Raw genomic sequence first — 9,666 nt, 5'->3', positions numbered from 1 at the left:
ACATTTTCATTTGACCACTTATTACTTCTTTATTTATCCAGTTGAAGTTGAAAGGCCGTACACACCAGGCGATTTTTGCTTTCAACTAAAAGTTACCTCATGCGAACACCATATTAGTAACTTGATTTGTTTGTAACAGAACAGGCTTTAGCATAACTGCAAAAATTGGACACAGAACCTGTTTTTTAATTTTTCTCTTGTTAAAATTTGATTTTTTTTTATTTTATTCATAAAAAAACGGAAATGATTAATTAATTTGTCAGAAACCATCAGTCCTATCGGCGTCTGGAGAATAAAAACCAGATTAAAATTTGTGATCCAGTGTTATTGTTGTTTTTCCAGAAGTTCCAAAGTTTCCAAAGTTTTCATTAAAAACGCCCTCAAGCTCAATAAAATTGTTGAATTTAAAAGCACGAAGTATGTAAATGCAAACCACATTAAACACAAAACAGCTGGTGAGTACTTTAACACTTTACCCATTTTTAGAAGAAGAAAAAATCCGGGCTGTTTCGGGCAGGACGAAGAAGACACGATCCAATGCGTACCAATTTTCGCTCACTATATTACCCTTTTTATTCAGTACGAGAATGATTTCTGGGCTGGTTTGGGACCCCTAGTTGAGTACGGGAAAGAACCTAATATGAAGCATGATTTAATCTGCTGGAAACTCCGTATTTATGTTCTTAATGGAACTCCACAAACAAAAAAAAATACCAAAAGGTGAAACAGTCGAGATATTTGGAAAATCCGGAAATGGAAAGAAATAACTCCAGAAAATGTTTATTCGTTAGTTGAAGCGAGGGTATATTTTTCTTTTTTTATCACCCACTAATAAAATCTTGTCTTTAAAATTATGATTTTTTTAATTAAATACTTGCTTAATATGTAGACAACTACCTCATTATTAAGTATCTTCTCGTTATTATTATTATTTTTGTCTTTTTTATCTCCATCCATGAACCCTTTCGGAACTGAGGAACAATTAGGAAGTCGTAAGGTTTATTCAAATTCCTTCAAAGTCCCTTACTCATTTGCTTGCACTTTCAATAAACAAAACAAAAGCAAAGAAAGCATGCCTCGAAATTTCATAATTGAATCTAAGATGATGCCATCGCGTGTAAAAGCTGCAGATGTGTGGGTAGATTTCAGAGCTTATGTAAACCATCCACTCGATAACAAAAAAAAAACACAATCAAAAAGTGTACTCTTCTCTACCTAACCCCCGAGGCTCCACACGCTTATTATGTAATAATTTTCTGGAGTACAAATAACCGAGTGAGTAAAATAGATCAATGACCCACCGTCACACAAAACCACAAAAATAAGAACAGTTCAATAACAAGAGGACTTTAATACGCTTAGTACCTTTGCTAATCGAATTTCTCATACTTCATTAAATTAGTTCAGTGAATGACACTTAATCGTAGCTACCTTCGCTTCGATTAAAAATTATCACTCACCTTTTTTGTGTAAATAGCTGTCTGTTTGCGTTGTGTGTCGGTATGTATCCTGTGGGGGCGCTTTGTGCGACCAAAATTAGGTGAGTAGGTTTCTCGGCTCGTCTTATTGCGATGGTTTAATGCGTTAATCGGCTGTTGTTGTTGTGTTCGTTTTGGTTTTATGCAAGTTGACTCAAAGTGAACTGAAAGCGTAAACGAAATAATTCGATTTTTTTCACTTCAACAAGATTTTTTTTTTGGTTTTTTTATTTAATTTTTTTTTTTTTTAATTTTCGTTGTAGCAACGCGTTTTTTACTCTTCCTTTACGACAACTTTTTTAGGGGTTGTGCTCACGTTGTTCGCTTATCACTCACGCGCTCACTTGCTCTTTATCGCATATACACACTCTCTCTATTGCCGTTATATTAGTAGGCACTAGTACTACTACTATTTCTTGTGCGGCTGTATGTAAGTAGGTGCGTGCGCGTGTACCTACTGCTGATACAGAATTTTTCGTAGTTTTTTTTTTCTATTTTTCGACTGTCGAATCAATTTAGGTTTTGCGCTAATGAAAATCACCGTTAAATGTGTGCTTTTATATGTTAGAACACCCACATACATACATATATATGCATATGCATGTATGTATGTATATACAAGAGTTAAAAATTTTTCCTCGAATTTAACACTCGACTTACTTTAAACTAAAGCGAAATTGTAACGCTTTTTCAACTTTTAAATAATTTTTTTATTTTGTAATAAATTCAATAATTTTTTTCAATTTTTTCTGAACCAAAACTTTAACCAAATTTTATGGTAAAAAATTTTAGAGCTTTAATTTATCCGCTTTCTTTCCGAAATGAACTGACTGCAACGGTGAAGAAATTTTCACTGAGTGTAAAGTGTTTTACGGTTTTCAATGGTATCCAAGTATCTACCAAAATTGCGTTGCATGCTCAATGTGCAGAGCGAGAAGTAGTGCGCCAGAGAGTTGACTGCGACGTTTGCTCTCCGCTACCCTTAGTGTATTGAGTTAGTGTCGTTATTAAAACCGATTACTTTTCAGGGCATTTAATAGGAAGTTAAAATTATGTTGAGGTAACTAAAAATGCAGAAAATCAACCATTGCGTAAATACTAAAATTAAAAATTCTTAAACCTGCAAAAAAAAAAAAAAAATAAAAAAAAAATTAATGCCACTCGTCCATTGTCCACAGATAACCATTTCCATAACTATCCTTAAAATTCACGTTTTCACGCATACTAACTGAAAGCCGGAAAAAGAAATCAAAAAACAAAAATCATACACAGGCGTACATACAAAACAATTGTACCAATGCTCATTCCAAAGTTGACTACCTTTTTGAATCACTCGCTCAGTGCCTACCTCTGGGCGCAGGTCCTTGGCCTTTTCTCATTCTGCGCTCTAGTTCTTATCGATTCAATGAAATTGTTATCCTCTCACGCTGTCAGCCTTTTTTAATTTGTACTATTTATGTACATTTTTGTTGTTTTTATGTATTTTGTTGTTGTTTTTTTTTTTACCCCTAGTGGTTTCTCTTTTGGCTTACGCTGTTCTTACAATTTCTTTTATTATTTTTGCAGTACCCCAAAGCTAACCGAAAGAAATGCCAAAATAAAAAGTCGAATGAGAATTGAGCATAGTTATGCGCGGCTACTTGACAGCGTGCGTAAACAACGAACCCCTTTTAGGTGGTTGGTTTAGGTCTTGTTGAGAAAGAGGTGGGTGAATATTCATAGTAGAATGTATTAAAAGTGGTACTGTGTGCTACATATGCATGTTTTAATGTAAGTAAACGCAGTATTTACATATGTACATTCTACAATTGTATCCACGCGGTTATGGTACGCACGCATCATTTGGAGTATGGTATGTTGCATATACAGAGGTACATAACGCAAAAGCACGTATCCAAGACAGTGTTGCCAGCATTTTTTTCGTGAATTATAACCCAAGTGAAGCTTTAATTTACAAAAAGAAAAAATAAAAATAAAAAATAAAAACTTTACATACATACAATATAACAATTAAACACAAATTAACAAAATTTTGGAATGTATCCCAAACAGATAGGATTTAACTAGATTAACCTGTATTTTTTATGAATTTAATGCAAGCATAACAATTGCAAAAAGTTGCAGGAAGAAGAAGTAGATTTAGAGTATGATGAATATAAATACATATACATATTTGGGGCATCTTTTTGGGCTGGAGATGCCATGCTCCCCAAAATTCATTTAATCTTTAAAAATACATTGCCGGAACAAAGTATTGGCACAGCAAATTTTTGCCAATATATGCAACAATTTTTACGCTAATATTTTTCCGCCAATTTTGTATAAAAATATAGTTCATTCAACAAAAAAAAACATAAAAATATAATTTCTAAACTTTGTGCAAAACTCGTGAAAATTCAGCAAATTTTCATCAAGATTTTCAACTTTTTAATCAGAATTTAGAATTTTGTTGAGTACGCAGTTTTGCAGCCCATTAAGTTCTAGTAAAAAATGCAAGTTCTGAGTTAGTCAAAAAGCTCATTGATTTTTGAGAATTTTTTTGTTGACGGTGTTTTGCATTTTTCCATATAAAGTATTTTTAAACAATTTGTTTGTATGGAAGAGACTACGTGAAAAAATTGTCAAAAATCAACGGTGATTCGTAGCTACTTAAAACTTGCACTTTATTATAATAAAATTGATTGGGCTACAAATCTGCATACTCAAAAAAAATTTGCTGAATTTTCGCGAATTTTGCACAAAGTTTAGGATTTATATTTTTATGTTTTTTGTTGTAGAATGAATTATGTTTTTATACGAAATTAGCGGAAAAATATTAGAATGAAAATTGCTGCATATATTGTGAAAAATTTGCTGTGCCAATACTTTGTTCCGGCAGTGTACAGCCGATTTCGCAGCGCATGTACACGCCTAAAGCTCTATCCTGATCCAAAGCAATCGATAAACAGTTTTCTGACGCCATTTGACAATGTGTTTTCACTTATTTGACGACAAATGTCACTGAATTTGACATAGTGAAAACCAGCCTTAAAACGTAAAATAAAAATGTCATCGTATTCTATGAAAAATTTTGCGTTAAGTACTTTTTTGATTAGAAAATAATTCATTAATATTCGAAATTTTTTTATTTTTAACCCTGCAGTGAAAAGCCAAACCAGTTAGAAAAAATACTAGTTCATTAACTAGTATGTGCCAGTTCGACAATTTCGAAGAACTTAGGCGATCAGCGACATCTGCCTTTGAATTGCCAAAGCCAAAAATAAAACGCAATTAATTGCTCTTCGTACAAATGTCGCCTTTGGCGTCACGTGAAGACTAGTGGTTCTGGTTCTGAAATCGCAGGTTCGAGGCCGCTTGGAGGTGGTTAAGATTTTTAAAGTTAAATAAATGTAAGTTAAAATAATTTTTTCAATTTATACATAAATAACAAATTTGAAAATCGAATTGCATTGCAAAAAAACATTTAGGAAGAAATGCTTGTGCTATAAAAACAAAGAAATTAAACAAAAATATTTCTTTATTAAATTTAAAAATTACAATAAAAAGCCTGAACAGAAAAATAAATTTATAAAAAATAAAAATAAAATAGAAAATAAAAAAATTTTCCCTGCGCCAGGATTTGAACCTGGGACCTCAGGCTTACCACGCGAATCCTTTGCTCTGTCGGCCATTGTGACTGCTGGAGCGTCGCGGGCAAGAAGGCACACTTATGCTTTTCACGGGGCATGAATTGGCAGACTATCTCATCAACTGGTATGATGCTACTAGTATTTATAATAGTAGATGCTGCTGCATAGCCTGACAATTGACATCTCGCAGGACATCGCAATGTTAAAAATACCAGTCGCTAACATTGAAAAAGGATAGAACGTGAACTAGTTCGGCTGAAACGCAAACCGGTAGAATTATAGTTTACAACTGGTAGCTTTCCCTGCAGGGAACCGACTTCCAAAAAAGGAGGAGGTTATCAGTTCGTCGGAATATTTTTTTTTTTTTATGTATGTTACCGCATAACTTTGGACCACGTCAACCGATTTCGATAATTCTATTTTTTTTTGTTTATATGAGAGTTGAAGTCGGGATTTTTTTTTTGCTAAAAATTACTTGTATGAGCGTAAACTACGAAAACCCAAAAATCCACAATTTCGAAAAACAAAAATCCCTACAAATTTTGCATAAATTTACAAAAATCGAAAAAATAAATACATAAAATAGATACAAATAATTAATGACAAAATTAATTTTTATGAAATAATGAAAAGTTTTTTAGTTTAATTTGCCGACGCTTCTGAGTCGTAGAGAGATGCTTGGTGTTCCTTTTTTTAATTAAACTAATGAACTGGATGGTCAGTAGTCCCTTTCCTGCAAAAATCGCGACTACTCCATGCATGCGTGTAAAGAGTACTCCAAAATTAACCACAATTCATATAAAAAATATGGTCCAATTAACATTGCGATGTCCTGGGGCAGGACCATATACTCCATCCATGCATTACATCAGAGTAGCACAAAACTACTCCAACATATTAACAATGGCATTGTTGTTATATTTTTTCGTTTGTACACGCTTTTGTTCTTCACTTCTCAAATGCTTTTTCGAAATTAATAAAAACCAAGACAAAAATTAAAAATTACATGTTGCCTCTGACGGTATTCGAACCCGAACATGCTGGTAGCTAAGAACTAACAGCGAGCATCTCTACACGTTCAGCTACAGCCAGACATGCAAATGTGCTTTCAAATGCTCAACTTCAATCACTTTTCGTTAAAACACGAGCAGTGATCGGATAAGAAACAATAAGCTGGCGCAGAGACACGAGTTGGTCCGCTACAGCATGACAGAGGAACACTTTTGTAAGTACTCCAATTTACCACAAAAAGACTATATGGTCCAAAAATTTTTGCAAGGTTTTTACTGAGTGAGATAAATTTTTGTATTCCTACAAGACCCACGAGCCATTTTTAAACCTATTGTGTTGAGTATTTGTAAATCAAACTTTGAAATGCATGATGCTTTTTGGTGTTTATGCCAAGATTTTAACAAACATTATGATTGCTTTGACACATCTGAATCGCTTCTTGTAATAAAGAAAGCTTTGCTGAACAAGTTAACTAAAAAAAAAACTAATATCTGTTACCGTGAACGAAAAATTACACAATATCTATGACTGCTTAGTACAATTGGAATGGCTTCGTATATTTTCGCGACCTCGTAGGACAATACGAGCAGGGATCGGAAACTCGGCCTTTCCGACCACGTCCAACAGTTCTTCTATAGCGCGGAGCGGAAACTAGGACTTTCCGCCTGCCTCACATACAAAGTAATGACTACGGGAACATGGATCGGAAGCTTGGCCTTTCCGACCATGATCAACGGCCTGTAAACAGCGCGGAGCGGAAACTAGGTCTTTCCGCCCGCCGCACACAAAAGTGGACTGGAGACTAGGCCTCGCCAGCTACCCAAATTGCTATTGTATATCATTATTATCTTTACGAGTTAATATGTATAATTAGTTCACTCTGTAATATATCATACATACTTAAATATCTAAATCTGTTTATCTCAACATTTTTCTGTAGACTAAATAAATAAATAAATAAATAAATTTCTATAAACTTATGTTTCAAAAAAAGATAGTTGATTCAACAACTAAATTCACAACTATAAAATTTCTAAACTTTGTTATTTTTTTTGCTTAAAAATTTGCAACATTGTGATTACAAGTAAACGTATTAGATTAACGTATCGTATATTACAACATTCCAAAAACAAAAAAATAGTAAAACAGAAAAGTTAAAGAAGTCAATGTAATCATATGCAAGAATTTTCAACTCATCGAGAAGTTGCTCGCGATCATCACCTTCATATTTTTTATATTTCGAATGGAGGTTTTTATTACCGATGATGTCGATGTCATCGGGATACGCTAGCAAGTGCACCACGCTCTTGTACTAAATTGTTCCTGAGCGGTTTAGTTCTGCAGCTCATATTATTTTCTTCAACATCAGATTAAAGAAATCACATGTAAGGGAGTCGCCCTGTCTGAAACCCCGTTAGGTGGCAAACTACTCGGCATAGTTGCCAACTTGGTGCTCTAAGCACTAGATTTAGTGCTTTTTGAAAATTAAAACGCCAAAAAAAATTATTTAGTGCCTAGTGCCTTTTTTAGTGCTTTTTTCTGAACTAAAACTACTCCGATATAGTTAAAACCTGAAATAATTTTTAAATATTTAAAGCTGTGGCAGCACTGAATTTATAAAAATCTACAAATTTAAATGCACTTAAATACAACCATGATTGATAAAAAGCTGAACTTCCAAATTCACCTTCTTCAATTCTATTCGCGTTAAAAATGCTAGTAGATATGCGAGTAAGTTAAGTATTTTTTTTTTTCTTTTCTAATTATTTGTAAACATTTTTATTTTTATACCACCTGAGTAAAACACATCGTTTCTTGGTGCTGAATCCAAATCTGGCCGCACAATTGCTCTAGCACTAGAATTTTGAGATATCCTAAACTCAAAGTGCCAAAAACACTGTTTTTGGCGATATTTGAGGTTATATAATAAAAACAAAATTTTTTTTTGCTCATTTCTAATTGGGGCATGATTTACGTTTGTTGGGATTCGTTTTGTCTTCCTTGAGTTATATCAGTTTTAAGGTGCAGTACTTCGGTATTACGTCGTTAGCATGAGTCATTATAGCATGTGGCTTTTCAATCGTTATGAGCGAAAAACTTTTGTTTATTGATTTATGTATGCATTCTTGTAAATATTGTTAATTTTTTGTTTTTGTTAAATACATACAAACTGTTATGAAAAAATGCATCAATTGATGCAAAACCATTTGGTGCTTTTAGTGTGGTAAAACGCTTTTTTTCCAAGTTTTTAGTGCTTTTTGAAAATAAAAAGTTGGCAACACTGCCACTCGGAGAGGTGTCTTACAATTCTTATGGAGCTGGTGGTCAACGTCATTTTACACAGCCATATAAATTTTGTGGGGATGCCAAATTCAAGCATCGCGGCTAGAGTGTTGCTCATTTTCTTCCATATATAAGACAGTTTTGTTCATGCTTTATATGGAAGAAAATTCGCAACACCATCCACAAAAAAAAAAAAATCTAAAAAAACCAACGGAAGTTTTTAGCTATATTTCTGTTACAGACTTGCATGCAATAACGCTTGCTAATAACCCACTCACAATAGACGCGCTAAAGCATGACGATGTTGGCTAGAAATTTACAGGTTGGAATGAATAATGAGTTGCCGAAAATTCGAGAAAAATCTTGTCCTGGCGGAACATTTCAAATTTAATGCAAAATACGGGACGTCCCGGCAAATACGGGACATTTGCTAACACTAATCCTTACAGCTACACCTACGTACTAAAACCCCTCCACAGACCACGCTCCCTGCGGCACACACTGCTTCCCCTATATGGGGGCAGGTGGAAATAATAGTTAACCTGCACCGATTTCGCTGAAACTTGACATGTACTCTAATTTTACTTAGGAATTAGAAATTATGAAATTTGGTTAGGATGGGATAATTTCCACGACCTCCACTCTTGTGGGCGGAAACATTAAATTTCATTCGATTTCGATGAAATTAAGTTTTTATTATCTTTTTTATTAGAAAACCTTAAATATAAAATATGGGGAAGATTGGATCACTATAGCGTCTACAACTCGGAAAATATGTGGGCCCAATCAATAAATGTGATGGAATTATGGTAAATTTTTTTTTATTCGGAGAGAGAGATATAACTGGTTGTGGATTTAATGTATATAATCACGAAGAAAAAAAATTTGCTTGAATTGGATGTAAGTCCTATGAATTGATTTATGCAAAAAAAGCGCTCATAATTTTTTTTTTTTGCGTTGATCGCACTTTAGACCTAGTTGTGCGATATGTTCTAAATCAGTTAAATTTCTGTTGTTCGGCTCGATGTTGACACACAGATATATAGACCAATATCTTTTTGGAGCCTCCTAATTGCAAACGGATTTTAATGAGAGGCCAGAAATACGCTCGGAGGCTTAGCATAGGCTACCAAATGACGACCGCTATTAGAAACACTGATCCTACCGAGTTTTAGTTCGTCAGAAGAAATCACTTGTACAAAAAAGAAATTCCATTACCAATTTTTAGCCAGCGTTTAAGCCAACTATGCGTATTAGGATTTTTT

General features: G+C 33.9%; 1 protein-coding gene across 2 annotated transcripts in view; it reads right to left on the bottom strand.

The window, feature by feature from the left end:
* Positions 1-1,692, bottom strand: part of LOC118737636 — a 23,363-nt gene extending 21,671 nt beyond the window's left edge. For both annotated transcript variants that reach the window (XM_036468274.1, XM_036468280.1), the window contains exon 1: positions 1,461-1,692. The gene's annotated coding sequence lies outside the window, so the exon portion shown is untranslated. The remainder of the gene's footprint in view (positions 1-1,460) is intronic.
* Between the last annotated feature and the right edge of the window lie 7,974 nt (positions 1,693-9,666).

The sequence above is a fragment of the Rhagoletis pomonella genome, unplaced genomic scaffold (genome assembly GCF_013731165.1).
Source record: "Rhagoletis pomonella isolate Grant_MI unplaced genomic scaffold, Rhpom_1.0 Rhpom_scaffold_00004, whole genome shotgun sequence".
NCBI lineage: Eukaryota > Metazoa > Arthropoda > Insecta > Diptera > Tephritidae > Rhagoletis > Rhagoletis pomonella.
This window is presented reverse-complemented; position numbering and strand designations above follow the sequence as displayed.